The sequence below is a fragment of the Syngnathus scovelli genome, chromosome 3 (genome assembly GCF_024217435.2).
Source record: "Syngnathus scovelli strain Florida chromosome 3, RoL_Ssco_1.2, whole genome shotgun sequence".
NCBI lineage: Eukaryota > Metazoa > Chordata > Actinopteri > Syngnathiformes > Syngnathidae > Syngnathus > Syngnathus scovelli.
The window spans coordinates 23,029,232-23,047,999 of record NC_090849.1 but is presented as its reverse complement, the minus strand read 5'-3'; the positions used below and the strand labels follow the sequence as shown (position 1 = coordinate 23,047,999).

The following is an 18,768-nucleotide window of genomic DNA, read 5'->3' as shown; positions in this document are numbered from 1 at the left end:
TCTTTGTCATGCAGGTACCCGAGGAAAGAACAGAGAAGAAAAGATGAGCCCGGGGGATTTTCTGTGATGACGATGATTACATTTGTTTGGTCATGTGTGCGGCCTGATGGCAATGAAAATAAAATATGACATTCGCCGCCGCGTGTGTGCGGCACATGTCCCTCTGAGGAATCCAAATAATAGAGAATGTAGCAATCAAATTAAGTGATTGGATTGAAACAGGATCATAATCACTTCACTTTCAGGTAGCTTGATGACCTTGTGCCGTGGGCCCCTATCAAGCATTCATCTTGTCTTCTCCATGATTGGCTTAATCCTGTTTAGGGAATATCGCTGATTAAGTTACGGTATGGGATGGATTGTCATGAAACGTGTCCTTCAGTGATGATAGGAATGAAGTCATCTGAGAGGCCTCCTCTGATGGAATGTGACTGCTCCCCCCCCCCCCCCTCAGAAACAAAAAGGGTGGCTTGGAAAGTTCAGATCTCTCACGTAAGCCGTTAATTACTCGCGACCTTTCGGAGCTCTACTCATCTCCGTTCACCTTTTAGGCCGACTGAGTGATTATCAGACACAGCTGCGTGATTTCATCACATCTAACTGGCAGGCCGACATCTGCTTCACTCTGAATAAACAGCAGCTTCCAGCAAAATCAACCAGAGCCGACTTTAAAGTTATCTGTCGGAACGCGGCAGTAAAAGCGTTTTATCTCTCGTTAAGGCAGCTTGTGTGTTCGTAAGTGCGATGACGAAACTTGCGCTTCGACCTTAAAGTCCTTGTAAAGTGGAAATATAAATGTCTTTTAAAATTTGACACATTATGGAGATAGCGTATTGTATTTTATTTACTATTAAGAGCTTCAGTGCAAATAAAATCTGTCGCAGATCACTGATCTTTCTTTATTTGTATTTTAATAATATCAGAGGGGGAAAAATTTTGCAAATTAGTCATTTTAAATGCTATGACAACACAAAACACTCTTGCCAATGGGGTGTTTTATTGCCGCTATTATTAAGCGCCGTTCTTCGGGACTGAGCTGCCAACCGGATCTGATATCGGTGAAAATATTATGTATACTAATTATTAACCGCTCCGGCTGAAAAATGCTTTTGGACCCTGCCCCCCCCCCCCACCTATTTTAGTGTAATTGCCTCCTTTGGGGTCATTAGTTATTGTTAAGAAAAAGTCAATTGAGCATTTATGCAGTGCTTTTGAAACTCTTGCTCCAGACATAGAGTATTACATAGTGCATCATTAGCTAAGAGGTCAACAGTGTTGTGCCGCTTAAACTGCTGAAGCCCCAGAAGAGTTTTTACCGTGCTAGGAGCTAGATGCAGCATTTAGATACATTTAAAGATCTGAAGTATTCTTCCCACATGCACATTGTGTGCTGCGTGGGGAAAAGCTGACCCGGTGGGATATACTGTGTTCTTTTTCAGCCGAGGCTTAAAGTTGTGTTGGCAAAAAAAGAAAAAAAGTGAGATGAAGTTCGATCTATTTTTCTGTAGCGTTGAGCGCATTTAGCAGGCTTGTTCCCATAGTTTGAGAGCGGTGAGAACGACTTGATTTTACACAATTTTTGATTTTAATCATCATTAATTTTTTTTAATTGGGCAATTTTTTTCCAACTTCTCCACAAACCAACAATTGATTGCGAGCTTCCCTGAAGCCACCCCTGACAGACGATATTTTTATCCGATATATTGTATTTGTGTGTGTTCCCGTCTCCACTATATTGATGTCTAAATTTTCCACGTGATCTTTATTTTCATCTCGCCGCTCTGCCACCTCAGATCAGGTCAACAGCTGCAGGGATTTTGTAACATAGATTTGTTTGCACCTTCATTCAGGAAACGGTATCATGGTCCATTTAGTCACGTCGCTGGTGATTAATGTAAGCGCAGCGCTCCGAGCGTTAGCCCAAGTTTTATTGTTAGTCAGACATTTTAACAGTCGTGTTGGGCCATTTAAGATTCGAATGTTTATAATGGTGTTGGTTTGCTGAGGTGTGGCATCTCTATAAAAGTAGACCGATCCCAACAGATTAATATCTTTTATTTTATGATGCCATTAGTTTAGTTTCAAGCTAAATCTGGCTTTCATGTTTTTGGATTTTACAACACAATACAGACTACTTGCAATATATATATATATGGTAAATGCTAAAAATCTGGTGTACACTTTATTTTGAAGCCATTTTGGTAGCATCTGAAGAGAAAATATTTCTGGAATGAAATATATTTACCACAACTTGCTCCAGTGGGGTCTGTGACAAAGATGTAGTGTATGTGCTTTTGTGCAGGTAAAGCATGTGGACATGTCATCCCGCTCACTGTAGGCGATCTAACATGTTCCTTCAGTCAGCATAAAAAGCTCCTCAAGTAAGACCAGCATGTGGGCGTTCCCCCTTGGAGCCCAAGGGTATGAGGATACCTTCACCCATTCAATAAAAATGAAACAGATAAGCCGTGGCTGCTGAAATGCAAGCCAAGCAGGAGCTGTCTGATCCTGAGAGCCCTCTTGAGGTCATGAAGACCTTGGCGGTTGACGCTATAATCGGGAATAAAGGATGAGTGCGGGGAATTGAGATGCCTCCAGGGCTCCGTAGTGCTACCAAGGAGATGAGAGGCTTGGGGAATAATAGAAAACCGCTTTATGAAAACATTAAATATAAACGGTTAGATATTGGCATGATGTGATGTCATTAAAATAGTCTCAATTCTTGCCTTGCAGAATTTTATTGGAAATTGAAATGACCTTAGGAATTGCAAGTCACTAAATGATGTTGTAGGAAAAATGCCAAAGATGGAAATGAAGCTTGCAAAAGAGGCAGAAAGGGCGCCGAGTCGGAAAGAATCTGCAAATCAAATGCCCCTGATGAATTTCATTTTGGAGTCGGATCAGAATTTGCAAGGAGGTTAATCTGCAGTGTTCAAACTTTCATGTCTGGCTTCATATTTAGTGGGTCGGATTACGGCAGTCTGTCGATGCGAGCTTTCGAGGTCACAAACAACACGTAAATGACTATTTTGTGCAAGGGTGTAAGAATACGTACGTAGAATTACAGCTACTTGCGGAAATATGCTGAATGCCACTGTTTTCGGAATAATTTTGGCGGTTTGTAATATTTTTTCCAGATCTCCCCATTGGCCACCCCAAGGAAAAAAAATCCTAGCTCCGCCAGTGCGTCTGAAGTCAGCTGCAATAGTCTCCGGCTTCCTCGCTGTGACCCTGAACATAAGTCGTACAGAAAATGCATGTATGAATTTTAAAATCATGGTGTGCAACCTATTTAAAAAAAATAAAACTCGCCTACATTGAATGCTTGCATAAGACTTCAACAAATGTGAATTTTTCATAGCAATTATCGTGTCGTCTTCTTGGGACGAGATACTGCTCGTTGGAGAGCCACCTGCCATTTCAAGATATTTCTGCTTAATTGCACCAATTAGGAAAGCACGGGGAGAACTGGGAAAAACAAGTGATGCAATGGTGAAAAATAGGCTACTGGTGGGAGGATGAGAAAAGCAGTCGAGGGATGAGAGGTGAATCCAACCTGTTGAGGATTGCCTGCGTTTATCTGAGCATAAAAAGGCCTAAAAAAAAAAAATCCCATTCCTGCATTGTGGTTGTGCACTAGAAAAAGTTTCCATTCAGTTTTCTTTGTATTAGAGCGTTGAATTAGTCATAGATCCCGTGCAAAAGTAGGCCATGCAGGCGCTGCAGCGCACCTGTCCCCCTTGATGGATTTACAAATGTACAGCGATCCATGAAAAAGCAACGCACCTAAACACAGCAGCGCTCGCTGAAGCAATAATAGATTTGCTGCCCACACATAAATGAACACTTGCCCTTTAATACCGCTGCAGATGTCAAATGAGGCTGCTTCATTGATGCGAGTGGGAGAAAGCCCAGCAGTTTGATTTGTTTGGAGATGGTGACAGCAGCAGCAGCCAAAGACATTCATCGGTTTTGCTGCAAAATGCTTCAAATATGTCGCCGCTTTCATAAGGAGAAATCCTCGCTCAGAGATCAAATGGTAAAACTAAAATACATTTCAGAACTGAGTGTGTCACTCGTTGAAAATTAATCACATGCGCACATTCTCCAGCCCATGCTGGTTTCTGACACTTTCTGGTAAAAGGGTAATCGGGATCATTAAATCACCATTGACAGCGCAAGTGAGCGGCAGGGAGTATGTAAAAGGTTACACAAGACATTGAAGTGCATTTCAGAAATGTGCCATAATCAATATGTGAAAGCATCAGTGGAACTTTTTGAATCCAGTGAGCTGAATGGGAGGGAGTAGATTTGCGCCACACAAAATCGACACATTCATTTTAAAATTGCTGGGAATTTTGTGAAATTCTGTCAAAAGTATAGATGCTAAAATATTTCAGTTTGCAGGATTGACTGAATGAACCCAACACAAAAATGAACTTGTTTAACGTGACAAACATTGAACCAAGAAGAACTGAAAGAAACCTGGGAACTAAATACAAACTGACAAGACAATGAGAAGGGAGCTGATTGGCTGAAAGGAGGGCGCTAATTGGCTGGCACAATGAAGCCTGATCAGAACAGGTGGGAAGTAAAACAAAAAATGGGACGGAGGAAAGCCATGAAAAAATCTGAACCAAAATTAAATCTAATCAAAGTCAACCAAAACACATATCATGACGAGAGAAACTTGGGAACTATATACAAACTGACAAGACAATGAGAAGGGAGCTGATTGGCTGAAAGGAGCGCGCTAATTGGCCGGCACAATGAAGGCTGATCAGAACAGGTGGGAAGCAAAACAAAAAAATGGGACGGAGGAAAGCCATGACAAAACCTGAACCAAAATTAAATCTAATCAAAGTCAACCAAAACACATGACGAGAAAAACTTTGTACTGTATAAGCAAGGACAGTGTGAAAAAGATTTTTTCAGTTCGGAAGCTACCTCACACTACCGTCGGTTCCGTAACATCAATTTCTGCTGTCGGTATTGACATCTAACTTATGCGCTTTTATGCAAATGAGACTCAACTCTTCTAATTATTTGCTCATCCATTTGGAATTACCAAGCCAAATTTATCCCGCGAGAGGCTCGTCCTTCAAGTAGGAATGAAATTACCTCCCAGCAGGTAAATGGTGGCAGTCAGATTGGGGCAAGCCAGGGTTATGAGGGCAAGTCGGATCAGTGACAGGTAGCAGCTCCCTCCCTCGAGGAAGGCCATTACCAGGGGAGGGATGAAAGGGGGGAGGCAAGTTGGCCCCAAACTTATTGGCAATCTGTTTGCAAGGCTTCCGGCAGAAGGGGGAGGAACAGGACGGGGGGGACAGAGGAGAGAAAATCGACTCTCTTCAGAATTCCAGGAAATGAGAGCGATATAGTGTGTGCGGTGGACAGGATGAAGCGAGAACAGGCCAAAAGAGAATGGGGGCCAGAATCTATTGTGTCATTTTGTCGCTGCACAGGCCAGTGGGGAATGGCCCAAACACTGAAATTGGCATTTGAATTAAGTGCAATACAAGAGAGGTGAGAGAGGTGATTTTTGCATCTGTGAGCACAGAGCATGAAGATGAATTACAAACACCACCGACGATGTATAAATCAAGCTGGCGAGAAGAGTAAATGACATTGTTAGAAAATACAAGGATGCCGTTTTCACTTATGCTGACCAGTGAAAGAGTTTTGAAACTGACACAAAATGGTGTGATTATAAGCACAGCTCGGGATTTGTATACCGTACTTTCCGGACTATAAACCGCAACTTTTTTCCAAAATTTTGAACCCTGCGGCTTATAGTCAGGTGCGGCTTATATAAGATTTTTTTCGTGATTTTTGTGATGACGATCACTTTTATACACTCGTAAAAAGGCTGTGGACCACTGTTGTGCGGTATCTTGAAGAAAAAAACAACAAAAATACTATTTTGAAACACTACTACGGCTGCTGCTTATTCTGGCTGTGTTGCTTGTGACTATTATGAGCTTTAGTAGGAATGCACGCTAGGTGACCTGCGTCAAAGGGCTCTAAACCCTTTCTCTTACTCTGCCATGCGACTCAGAGATTACACAAAGCAGTGGCGCTGTTTGGACCATCTGCATTGTATTAAAACCCAATCAATCAGCATTTAAATTCAATTCTTCTGACATTTTGCTCACCAAATACAAGTTGTAATGAATGTGAACTTTTAATGCATTTTATTCAGAAGGTTACTTTGAACCCTGAGGCTTAAATGGCGGCGCAGCGTATTTATGGATTTTTATGGCTTTCTGTGTACTGTGTTTCTTTGTAAAAAACTCATGTGCACGTGCGGCTAATAGTCCGGTGCGGCTTATGTAAGAAAAAAACTAAAATATCCCCGAATTTTAGCTGGTGCGGTTTATAGTCCGGTGCGTCTTATAGTCCGGAAATTACGGTAGTCATATTGTCCTGGGTTTATAAAAGGCTGACCCCAAACTCTCAGAAAGATGCTATCTCATCGCAAACTTTAGTTTTTAAATCTCATTTTCCCACCGTAGGTTCCGGAGATTGACCGAGTGCGTCACTTTATAAGAGGCAATTACATGTAAATGCGGGATGACTGCTGAACTGTCTGCCAGCTTTATTTGCCGGGCTTATCTAAACATGCTAATAAAACTGTCACCGTCTTGTCACCGCATATACAGTATGCACGCCGAGGTGAATAGCAATAAAAACGGGGGTGGTAGTATGATAAAATGCCGACAGGGAAGGGAAATTAGGAAACTAGCGAGCTTGATAATATCTCTCATAACCATTCCAAACAGGCACTTTAATTTCAACCTAGTTTGCTAGTTTGATAAACAGCGGCGGTCTGCATGGATATTTACGTGTCGATTCGACTGTCATTGACAAAACAAGTCCGAAGGGGGAAGATGAGAAACATCAATCAACCGCTGAGTCGACACGCGACCTTATAGGTGAATTAATTGCAATTACTCCAGGTGATGTCATTAAGCCCAGCGCCTTTGCCCAATCTCCCTGTCAGAGCCACCTCGGAGGCGCTCAATCGAATCTCGCGAGCCATCTTAGAAATCACTTTCCGTGGAAAGTGATTCTGTCATATAACCCATTTCCCCGAGACCTTACTCTGTGGGGAAGGAGAAAAAGAGAGAAAAGACATGTGCCGTCGCAGAGTAATTTATCTCTGTAACAGATGAGGGTGGTGCATATCCTCATAGCAAATGAGCTGAGAGTTATTAGCGGGTTCGCTCGGTGTTTTGTCACTGTCAGAAGCACAGTGAGAATTAATTGTTAAAAGGGTACCCCCACGGGCTACCTTGCGGGCGGGCACACGACATTTTCTTAACCCGAGGACCTTAATCAAAGGCAACGAGGTGGTTTAAATGGGGACAGCAGGTGCGGGCTGACACCATATTGGAAAAGGATTTGCTACCATTTGTATCTTGAGGCAAGACGCAATTCCTCGCATCGTATTCCATCAGTAAGTAAATTTTGACGGTCAGCCAGCGAGCGGGCTACCCGTCTTCACTGTCAGTCCGTCGTTATTTTGAGCCAAATCAAAACACTCGGTCCGTTTCTACTCTTAGTTTGTTGCCAGATCAGCAACTTGAGTGTATTTTCTTCGTCACGATTAGTGACGATTCCGGAAACCAGTATTCATAGGCGCTTACTCGGTCAGTTTTTCAAAGTTTCCCATCATTTGTCATTGCATAAGATCACGATAAGATAAATCAGCGCAATGCAATCAAAGTCTGGTTCACAAAAAGTCGTAGTGTCAATATGAATGTGCTTGCCTCTTTTATCAGAATACTAATTGAACATTTTGATGACTCAATCAACCTCTCTTGTTCTTTTCAGGCCTTTAGCTCTCTTTTTGTTTCCTTTCCATCTTTGCCTTGTCTGGAAAGGTAAATAATTGATGCCCGTCCTCCGGCTCTGTGAGAAATTTATGAATAGAGTGAGCGGAGGGAGCGGTATGTTTTTCTTCGCCTTTCTCTGACTTATTGATGCATCCACACCAAGGTCAGAATATGAGTATATTTTACATTGATGGATCACCAGAGCAAAAACCTCATATCCTGACCAAGCCATCGCTCTGCATGCCAACATGCCTACTGGTCTTACGCCCACACTACAAAAGAAGCTTGGGTATTTTATCTTTTCTTTTTTTAAATTATAATATATGCATCCAGCGTGTGTGTGTGTGTGCAATCTATTCATTGCCTGAATTATTAATTGCACACATGTTTGGTGTAGATTAAATTATTCCATTGGAAAATTTTGGGGATTACATTCGCCGTCTTAATGGAGTGAAGATTCATCGTAACAGTGGCAAAATATTTTTTACCGCATGCATATGCAGGGCTCTTTGGCTCAATATGCTTATTTTTGATTACTCTCTTGGAAAATTTGGAGTCATCAATTATTCATCTCATCATTATTTTCTATCCGTCTGTTTGGCTGCCTGCCTTTCCCTTGCGTGGGTATTCACCCACCTGAGAAACCACCCTGTCAATGGCAACGCAGTCTGGGGAGGCGATAAAATAAATAAATATATCAGGCACATCCCTGCCGCATTTCAAAAGCCTTCCAAGTTTTTTTTTTTGTTTTTTATCCATCACATTTTTTTTTATTGCACGCCATCTTTTAATTACACTCATCTGCCGGTATGCTCGGGGACTGACACGGTTGTTTTTAACCCGCTTGAAATATATAACAAATCGGAAATGTAATCGAGTGGAATCAGTCAAATAAATAATGATGCCCCTGAAGTGAACTCAACCAAAACCTTCGGGGGAAAAAAAATAAAGAGAGCAAGTAGAGAACAGAGAACTTCAATGGAAAGTAGGGCAATTACGATTAGTATCATTTGCATGCTTTGTGTTTATATTGCCTTATAAACGATTACGATTCAAATCAACGATATTAATTTTTTTGTCTTTACCTGCTGCCTTCTTTCTGAGAACCTCTTCAACCTCCCTGGCTGTGTTTTCACTGCAACATTAAATGTTAGCTGCCTGTGAACATAAAGCAAAAACAACGGAGACAAGTCAATGGATGCCTGAATTAATGGGCAGTAAATTATGGGCTGCGTTTCAACAGCCATGGAGAATAAGGTGGCCATTTTGCCAAGAAAGTCCAGCTCTCAGGTGGATACTGTGGAGGAGTTAGATGGATTACAGTAAAAAAAAAAAAAAAAAAAACCTTGCCAAGGCTTTCATGAAATGTTCAGTGAGGTGAGAACCAAGGTGATTTATTTCTAAGTGTTGTAGGTAGTAATCACATTTTTCAGCCTTGGAATTTTCTCAGTTAATGCCAGTACCAGGGTTGCCATGTTTATGCTCTTGAGAAGTGCAATCCAAATGATCAATATAAGGTATCTCAAGATTTGAAATAATCAAAAGCGAGAAGGAGGGACACAAGTAAATAATCATCACCGCTTTTGATTACAACAATTTGACTCATCTTGCCTTGGGTGATTGCTTTCTTTTTCTTTTCGTGGCATCACCCACCGCTGCCAGCCAAGTTTGAATAAAACATTGAGTGCACCGCAGGAAAGCGATGAATCACTGATAAGTTTGCACATAGTATTACAACAATAAAAATTTTTTGGGGGTTCATGTTCAAATTGGCAAGAGTGATGCCTGCGGGAGATTTTTTTTTTTTTTCCGGGGGGGGGGGGGTCGATATAGAGGGAGCATTGCAAACATGAGGCACTGTGCCGGAGGATAGAAGCAAGTAGAAATTATAATGAGGCAATTAGTGAACACACTCGTGATTATTAGCGATCAGGCATTCCAGCGACTGTTTATATACGTTGACCCTACACTCCCACCGTTGCCTGTTAGCGAGTAAAATGTGTTGATCAAAAAAAAGAATACAACTAAAAACCTACATTTATTTATAAACCTGCTCACTTCCCTACTGCAAAAGTATTTTTGTTTGAATTAACAATATTAGTTACCGTATTCCTTCAAAAAAAAGTGGCTCAGGGTGTTTTTTTTTCATGAAATACGTTGAAACGTATTTGCAAATATATTTGAACGAATATAATATGCAATAGTACATACATATATAATATATACAACATATGTAATGCAATTATTTATTTATTTATTTGAATAAGGACAATGCACATTAATGAAAATCAGTATAATAACAAATGTAAATATGACAGATTATATATTTAATATGGGTAGGCAACTCCCGTCCTCAAAGGCATATTTTCTGTCTTTCTAAGTCACCATTTTTTTTAATTTTTTATCTCCAATGCATACATTCATCTTTTCCGATACATTTCTCGGTAAAACACAGTCGTCACCGCCTGAGTTAGGATTTGAAAGAAAAGTGCTCCTTTCCCAGTTCCTCTGATCTCATCAATGTGCTTTTCAGACTCTTTCAAAGTGAAAAAAAAAAACAGTAAAACTCTATTGATGTACACTTTGATTGCAAAACAAAGCAGTCTACAAAAATGTGATTAATGCGATAATATTTATTCTCATTGCTGCATATGCATGATGTGAACTGATAAATCCGCAGGAGGTACTTAATTTGCATTGTTCATCCAAATAGAGGTATTTGCAGAACTCCGTGTGTTTCCATTAATATTAATCTGTCAAATGTAGTTTTCACTGACAGTGGAAGCAAGATAAAGATATTACGATGAATGGCATGTGAAGACGTCAATCTTTTCAAGAGAATATTTTCATGGAGGGGAAATAAATAGGAGAGACACAGCCTCGCTTCAAGAAAACGTTTCGACAATTCGCCAACCTGCAGCTCAATATAACGCTCATATAGAGGAGGGGAAGTCAGCCCAGTTTTATTTCATACCTCTGGAGATATTTCATGCATACTGCTTGTGGAGAACTGGATTTTTTTTTTTTTTTTGACACACCTCCCCAAAATTGTGGAGTTAAAATTCATCCTGCTCTGGTGCAGTTTATTCATCTGCCTGTGGCCTTTTTAAAAAGCCTCCGTAGACACGTTCTTACGATATAAGAAAGGTTGGATTGCAACTTTCTGAATTTACGAGTGCTATTTTTTTTTTTTTACACTCTTTTCAGAGAAAGTCTCTCTTTGAAAGTACGAATTATTGTGCCATATCAAAATGTGTACTCCCACAAAATTGTCCCAAATAAATAAATATATGACAAGAGAGTTTCTTTGTGCTTCTTCAACCTTGGACGCTCATAGTTGAGGTGTTCATGTGTCTGTCCTTCATCAGTTCTACAAATATCTTCTCCTTAAGGACCAGTCATGGCTCATTTTCTACAAACTCAATATTCAACGAAACAAACAATAGTCTCCAACTCGATTTCACTTTACTTATTTTTGAAGGACACACTTTTTTACTAGCAATTTAAACAGACTTTCATTATGTGCTCCTAAGAATTCTTCCCCCGTCAAGACTTTGCTTTGTATTCTCAAGAACGCTGGGTTGAACCATTTCATTAATATATTTTATTTTACCAGGTAAAGCCAGGTAGAGATTTTTTTTTTCAATACGTTTTAGCAGAAATAAGGTCATCGATGATGATAACCTTATATCGTCCGTCCGTCCATCCGGAACATCAAGCTCCTCCGAGCAATGATTTGACTTGTCACGTTGCCAATCTGCAGAAGTGGAAGGATAAGTTGGACCCCAGGGAGGAATAAAGCCCTCTTACCATGACCAAAGGAGAATTTAATGATCCGACCAAGAAACGATAGGGAGGTTGAAAGTCTCCGGCTCTTTGTGCTCAATAGAGCGACTCCAATGAGATTGATGCCCATCGACTCGACTACTTAGAGCAATCACCCACAGCGTATATTTGACAAGAAACCAAAACGTTTCCTGCCTTCTTAACATTTTTTTCCACAGTTAGTTAAATGGTGATGGATGCTTGACATTATTCTCAAGCACCATTTTAGGATGACTATAGCCTTGACTATAATAATAATGTTCAACACTTTGAATGACATATTTGTCTGTAAAATGCGGGGGACAATCCTGAGAAATGTTTGGATCTTCCTTCTCTTGTGTTTGGAGTTCCGTACCGATACATTTCTGGACTATAAACTGCACCAGCTAAGATTTGGGGAAAATCCTGTTTTGTTCTTATAGAAACCATAAGCCGCAAAAGTTTTAATATTTAATTTCCATATGCAAGAGAATATGCACAAATATTATCCAAATCATGAAAATCTATAGATAAGCCGAATTTTACTGCAAAAATTCGCGGGTTATAGTCCGGAAAATACGGTAATGTGGATTCATCTAATAAAATACAAATAAAGCATGTAAGCATAAATATTTACATAACAATCTTATTTCAGAGCACAGGCTTAAGGCAGACTGCCTGGAATAAGGAAAAAAAAAAGGGTTGATGGAATATTTCGAAAAATATTACTCTTTAAGAGGAAGAAAACCGTGACAGAGTTGCAATTGATGGCATGATAAAAAATAAAGTCTGTCTTCACAGTGAGCAGTCGTCAACATCATTACATGAGAATTCAAACGCAAGTATCGTTTTGATCCACTTCAAGCGAGCATGTTAAAAGCAGCCCTACTTTTATACAGACACTGATACATTAAACACTTTCAGCAATACGCGTCGTTATACTGCCCCGTCCTACTAATTAGTTAATGAAGAGGACATCCATGTAACATCGTTTTTCCCAGGGGAATTTTCTAAGCTCATCTTAACTCCCTTTGAGCAATTACAGCACACACGGGCTTTTAATTTCACGAGCCGCCCTCATCATTTGCAGTCCATGAAAATGTCTTTATCATGTGACTGTACAAACCTCAACTGTGCAAGCACTCAAGGGACAGCGGCCACTCCACTACCACTTTGTTTTCTTCAGCTCTCCTTTTTAATACTTCAATGCGTTTCATATAGATTTTGTCGTAAAACACAATCAATACCTTCATGGAAAATTTGCGCTTAATGCTTGATTTTTGCTCGGAAAATAAAATGGGGCAGAAGAAATTAATAGCTGTGTGGGGATAAAAAAAAATTACTTATAGTAGACTAATTATTTTTAGACTCACTTAACTGATTTTATTTAATAAAATGCCATATGGACGAGGTAACGGTAAATTGAATATTTAAGCATTAGATGAATTTAATATGGAAAGTTGTATCAGCAAGGGAAAGCTGCTCCATCTTTGAAAAAAAATGAAGTTATAAAATAATTTCAATATGGGGAACAAAGAGCAATATTTTTGCCCCTTTATTTACATTCCATATTATCCCATCATTACCATATTGATTGGCAATATATTGATCTGCTGTTTCATGAGTTACTTTGCCCCACCTGTACCACAAATGTTGCACACCATCTGCGTTTCTATCTGCTGTTCTATTTCTGCTCATCCATCTCCGTTTCTCCTGTTTGCACTAAAAAAAAAAAGCGCAAGAAGGTGTAAGCTTTCCTTGACTCACTCACACCCCAATTACCTGCCGGCACTGTCAGGCCGAGATCCTTGTAGTGTCCTTGGGTTGTGACATTTTCCCATTTTAGTTCCCTCTTAGATTTAGTAGACTGGAGAAGGGGGGGCGGGGCTGCTGAGCGGAGCACTTTATAAATACATCTCCTAGCCGGTCGTGGTGACCATTCTCTTTGAGCGGGAGGTTGAGAGTAGGCGTGATGGCTTCATCCCTTGAGACACTGTGCGATAGATCAGGCTCCAAATGACTGTTCTAACTTACACTATCAATCTGGGTTATTGCCAGATGCTGGAGAGAGTTAGAGGCGTGATGTCGCGTAATCAGTGCGTTGCCAATGGTAAACACATAAATTGTCAGTCTGTGCTTACAAGAAGACACATTACAAATTTGGGAAATAAAGTGAAATTGTAATTGAGCGTTATTAGACGTCAAATTGGATTGTGAAAATGATCTCATGCTGGGATCTCACAAATCAAATAGAAATGTGTTTCAGTCAACAAAATATAATTTTGATAAAATAGAACTCAACTTCTGGGGAGGAAGGATTTTAGATGTTTTTTTTTTTTTTTTCCTGTTCCCGTAATAAAATGCGTCGTTGCTTCGCACTACAATAAGGTCGGAATGAGCCAAGCAAGTGATTGGCCCGGTAAAAATAAACAGTGCATATGGGTGCACAGATGGGCACGCTGGCTATCGGAACAATAAAGGTACTTGGCAAGAAAGCCGTGTGTAGGTTCGAAACGAGCGCTAGCATCTGGCTTTTAAAAGTTGTAACACCTCGTGCATTTCATATCTCCTTAGTTTAGATTGCATTAAGGTTTAAATAAAGTTTGCTGAATCGGAATTCCCGGACAAGCTGTTGTGGTTACCGTCACGAGCAAACGCTTGAATTGTTTTCAAAGGTCTTTTTTTCAGCAGCGGAATGTTAAGCACAGTTGAAATAATAAAAAGTTGAAATAAACCATTTGAATAATTGCCAGCGTTCCTGACTACCTTTAAGGGGATAAATAAATGCACTCCTCAACATTAAAATGTATAAATATGCTGCTGGGTGCACATGTTTATGTTTGCATAAATAGCTCTAAAATAACTTCAGGCAAGTTACACGTGCAAAGTAATTCATTTTTTATTCTCACTTGCCTCGTAGCGATGTAAGTGATATTTTCAGGGCGATGCAACACGGGTTCCATTCATTGACCTGTGGCTGTTCTTGTCACTAATCATTGATGTTCTGACTGATGTCATTTTACTAAGTTTAGCAGGCAGGTGGAGAAATACAGGCATTCAAGTGCAGCAAATTGGAAGCGTGCTTGAAATGTGGGCCGAAAATGAATATGTGAAGATGCAGTAGAGCCTTGCGATACGACTTTAAACCGTATTTGACTAAGTTCAAAGCACGAGGATCTCAAATCACCTTTCCCTATTGAAAATAATAGAAATGCCATTAATCCGTTTCAACCTCCTCCAGATAAAAAAAATGTAAATATTTGTGTGATGTTTTTTTTTAATAAAGTATAATCATTACATGAAAGGCAAAGAATTCCCTTTTGTGCAGCAGGAGGCAGTACAGTCATGCAGAAGCCAAAGAAGAGTTTCACAACTACTACTATTAGTGACTCAATAATCTTTGTTGTTTTTTTAGTAGAGAATACAGAATATATGCTTGTGAGTCTGTCTACCGTATTTTTGGACTATAAGTCACACTTAAAACCTTTTATTTTTCGGTGCACCTTATAATCAGGTGCGATTTATGTCAAATTGAAATTGAATAAAGTCAGACTCATTTGCTGTACTGGTTTGGCTTAGAACCCGGTGCATAAGACTGCGCCTTATAATCAGGTTCGCCTTATAGTCTGAAAAATACATTAAATATATGTATGTACTATTTGTCTTATTTCTGAACTATAAGAGGGCGAATTGGCTTTTACAGGCAGCAATGGTGCAAGGTCTTCATTGGGATATTAACCACAGCGTAAAATATTGCAGCTGTTGCTTCACTCCCCAGTTAGAAAAGATGCATTGGAGAAATAAGCAAAAGGTCATCCAGCATGATTACCTTTTTTTGGGAATACAAATCATGTTTTGTTTTCCTTTATAGGAAATCATCATGAGTATCATCAAAGCCTGCGTTAACCTTTTCATCTGTTCTTTCAAGCTTCCACAAGGGATGGCGATTCATTAACATACAATAGCACATTTATTTTACTGAGACAGGACTGTTCATTTATTTTTTAAATCTAAACCAGCACGGGTTCACACATTTTCTGAATGTCTGATCACCAGTGGTGAGAGGATACCTACTGGTTCTTTGATGGTTTATGGCAATGCAAAGTCAAGGTTGTTTTTGTACTGGATTTTATTGGATCACCTAATTATCGCTACAATTGCACATGGAGGCGTCACATTTCTCCACTATTATAAGTCGCTATCCTTTTATCATTTGAGAAAAGCAGACTGTTGGATTCTTCTCGATCCGTTCCTCACGATTGACCTCCCCAATGATACCGCTTTGTTATTATCCAGAGAATGAAAGCCAGCTTGATGCCACTCTATTCTGTGATTAAAAACAGTACGCTGGTGCTCTGCCAGGAATCCTCTTGTGCTTTTTTGTTTTGTTGCGTTCAACAAACAGAAGAAGGTCTCTAAACAAGTCGCTTTTCCTATAAAATATAAGCAAATAAAGCCTCTGCCGCTATAAAGGGAATAGAGTCTGTAAACGAGGCTTGCAATGACACTACACATTGTTGGTATGGATTGTATTTTTTTTGTTGCTAGTTTAGCTGTAGACATTAACAACCTCTATTTGCTAATCACTGTGGAATGTTATAATATTGCTTTGTGGACTACTTCTGTGGTTTGTTGGTGTGTGCCCAAGACTCCAGTTCTACTTTCACATTAGTGGGGAGAAGTATAAGAAAATTGTGAAATGCTAAAATAAGTGATGGTGTGTTCTTTCCGAAAACCAAAATTGAAAAAGTGGTCCTTTCAGTCATTAAAAGACAGAGCTCAATAATGACTAATGGCGGCTCTAATACAGCATGTTCCAAAACAAACGAAAAGCGAGCCATCGGTACCATGGATAGACATCTTCAGTCCTGAGATTTGCTAGGTTTGCAGTTCAGTCGGAGGAAACCTGCCGTTTAGGATCATGACCTGAAGAGGGACTCTCCCTTGGGAACGTGAGGATCTTTTGTAGGGATTGAAACATTGCTGTTCCAAGAGAAATCCTCCCAGCCCTCTGAAGCCAAAACAGACAATGTAATCCTTGTTCACTAGCCATCGAGTTAATCTACTCCTTTGGGTCTTTAACCACTGGGACATTTCAGTGGGAGCTCAGAGACAGGGAGGGTATATAGAATATTTTCCAGCTGAGAAAAACAGGTCTAAATTTAGCTTCAATTCTGCCATGGGTCTTTATCGCACCATTGCTACAATACTTTTTTTTGTCCTTGTAGACGAGCGGAAACACCATCTTTTTTTTTCTTCATTAAATCAAATTCCTACAAATGTTGTGCCATGATTGTGAATTTTCATTTTTATTCTTAATTTTTTGTAGTTATTTATTGTTGAGATTGTGGTCAGGGTGTCAAACTCAAGGCCCAGGGGCTAGATACGGCCCACCACTTCATTTTAAGTGGCCCGCGAAGACAAAGCATCAAATTCGTGTGGCATTACTAGAATTGCAAATTGTCTTCACTTTTAATAATATATATATTTTTTTTAAATATTTGACCACTCATCTGATTTGAAAATGAGTTATTTGTCAATTTGTTTTGCAGCTTTTACTGTATATAATATGAGGTGCTCGTAGATTTATTTGGGTTGACAGTCAAAATGGCCCTCCGAAAGAAGCTATAATTACAATGCGGCCCGCGAAAAAAATGAGTTTGACACCCCTGGTTTACAGCGTGTCAATATTTGAACATCAAAAGTCGGAATGGGATGTGGCTCAGGTCATTAAGGCTGAGCCAGCATGTTGCCGTCAAACCGTCCTAAACATTATCGCAGATGTCAAAAGGTGGCTGCGCAGGGCTAAAACAAGCACTGTGGCCAAGTAATGATCTGCACACTAGAGTCTACTAAGCTTCACAGACACGAGAATACAAAGCAGGATAGCATATAAGGCCCCAAGACTCATTAACTCTCTCCGCATGGCGCTATCATTTGTTTTTAGATGATGCAGAGCTACATTTTGCGATTAGCATATAGGCACTGCAGATTGGATCATTTTACAAACGTGCTATTATAAAAATAGCAATGCACTCTACCTGAGATTTGAGATCACATGCCGGGTTTTTTGATTGCACCTTGATTGCTTTTCTACATGGGAATTGTGGAACTAAAAATACTAGGTCACTGACTTTTTGATGAAGGCAATGTAAATGTTGAATTATCTGCACAAAAAATGTTTTTTTATTTATTTTTATCCAAATATTTGCTGTAGCTCCTCGACTTGCTCAAGTGCTTAATTACTGTTTGGGAGAAGAAAAAGATTTTCTTTGTTTTTCAAGCTAAAAGAATGCATTATTCATAATTCTGCTCAAACAAAACAAATGTTACTTTTATTTGCAAGGGATGTATTATGGTGTTTGCTGGATTTTAGTGAGTTCAAGCTTATTTTCTCTTCACTCTCTGCACTATAATTTGTAATTCACAACAATTATACTCCTGGACAATGGATTTGCAACTTGCACATTTTGGGATCGTTTTATCGAAACTACTCCAAATTGGACCTTCAACTTTCCAAAGGTTTTTTGAGTCCACATTAGTGGTATATTTATCTTGATCAAGAGTGTGAAAGACCTTTTTAAGAACTTATTTTAAAACTAAGGTCACATAAGCTCTTTGTGTGATACACCTCGATGAGTAATGATTTATTCCAGCATGCACATAGCCTACACGTTTCAAATAGCCTGTGAACAGATAACCGAGTCTGCAAACCGTAGCGGTCTACCGATAATTCATCATTAGTCTGACAAGAACGGAAAAGAATGGGGTAAAGGCAAGGTTGATGAAAAAAACCTTAATTTAATTTTAGCATCTGTAATCAAAACGTAGATTTTCATTGTATATGTTTGCTCTTGGAAACATTATTATGTATGCATGCCGGGCCATATAATCGATTTTTTTCCCACATTTCCACCATTCACTCATAAAGAAAACATAATTAATCTTTTTCAGCATTTTGGGGAGAATTTTATGGGTTTGTATAAGTTTTTATTTATTTTTTATTTTTATTTTTGTGGGTCACCACAACTGAGCTATCCAGTGTGTTCTTGTACGTGTTTAAAATACACAAATAATTAAATGATTTATATTAAATACAAATCAGAGCTAGTCAAAGACTTGCATT

The 18,768-nt window shown here is 39.5% G+C and overlaps 1 long non-coding RNA gene across 3 annotated transcripts in view; it reads right to left on the bottom strand.

Annotated features, from left to right (window-relative positions):
- LOC137840124 (uncharacterized) overlaps positions 1-18,768 on the bottom strand; it is a 154,227-nt gene that overhangs the window by 29,904 nt on the left and 105,555 nt on the right. For all 3 annotated transcript variants that reach the window (XR_011086576.1, XR_011086578.1, XR_011086577.1), the window contains exon 4: positions 8,924-8,996. This is a non-coding gene — a long non-coding RNA (uncharacterized lncRNA). The remainder of the gene's footprint in view (positions 1-8,923; positions 8,997-18,768) is intronic.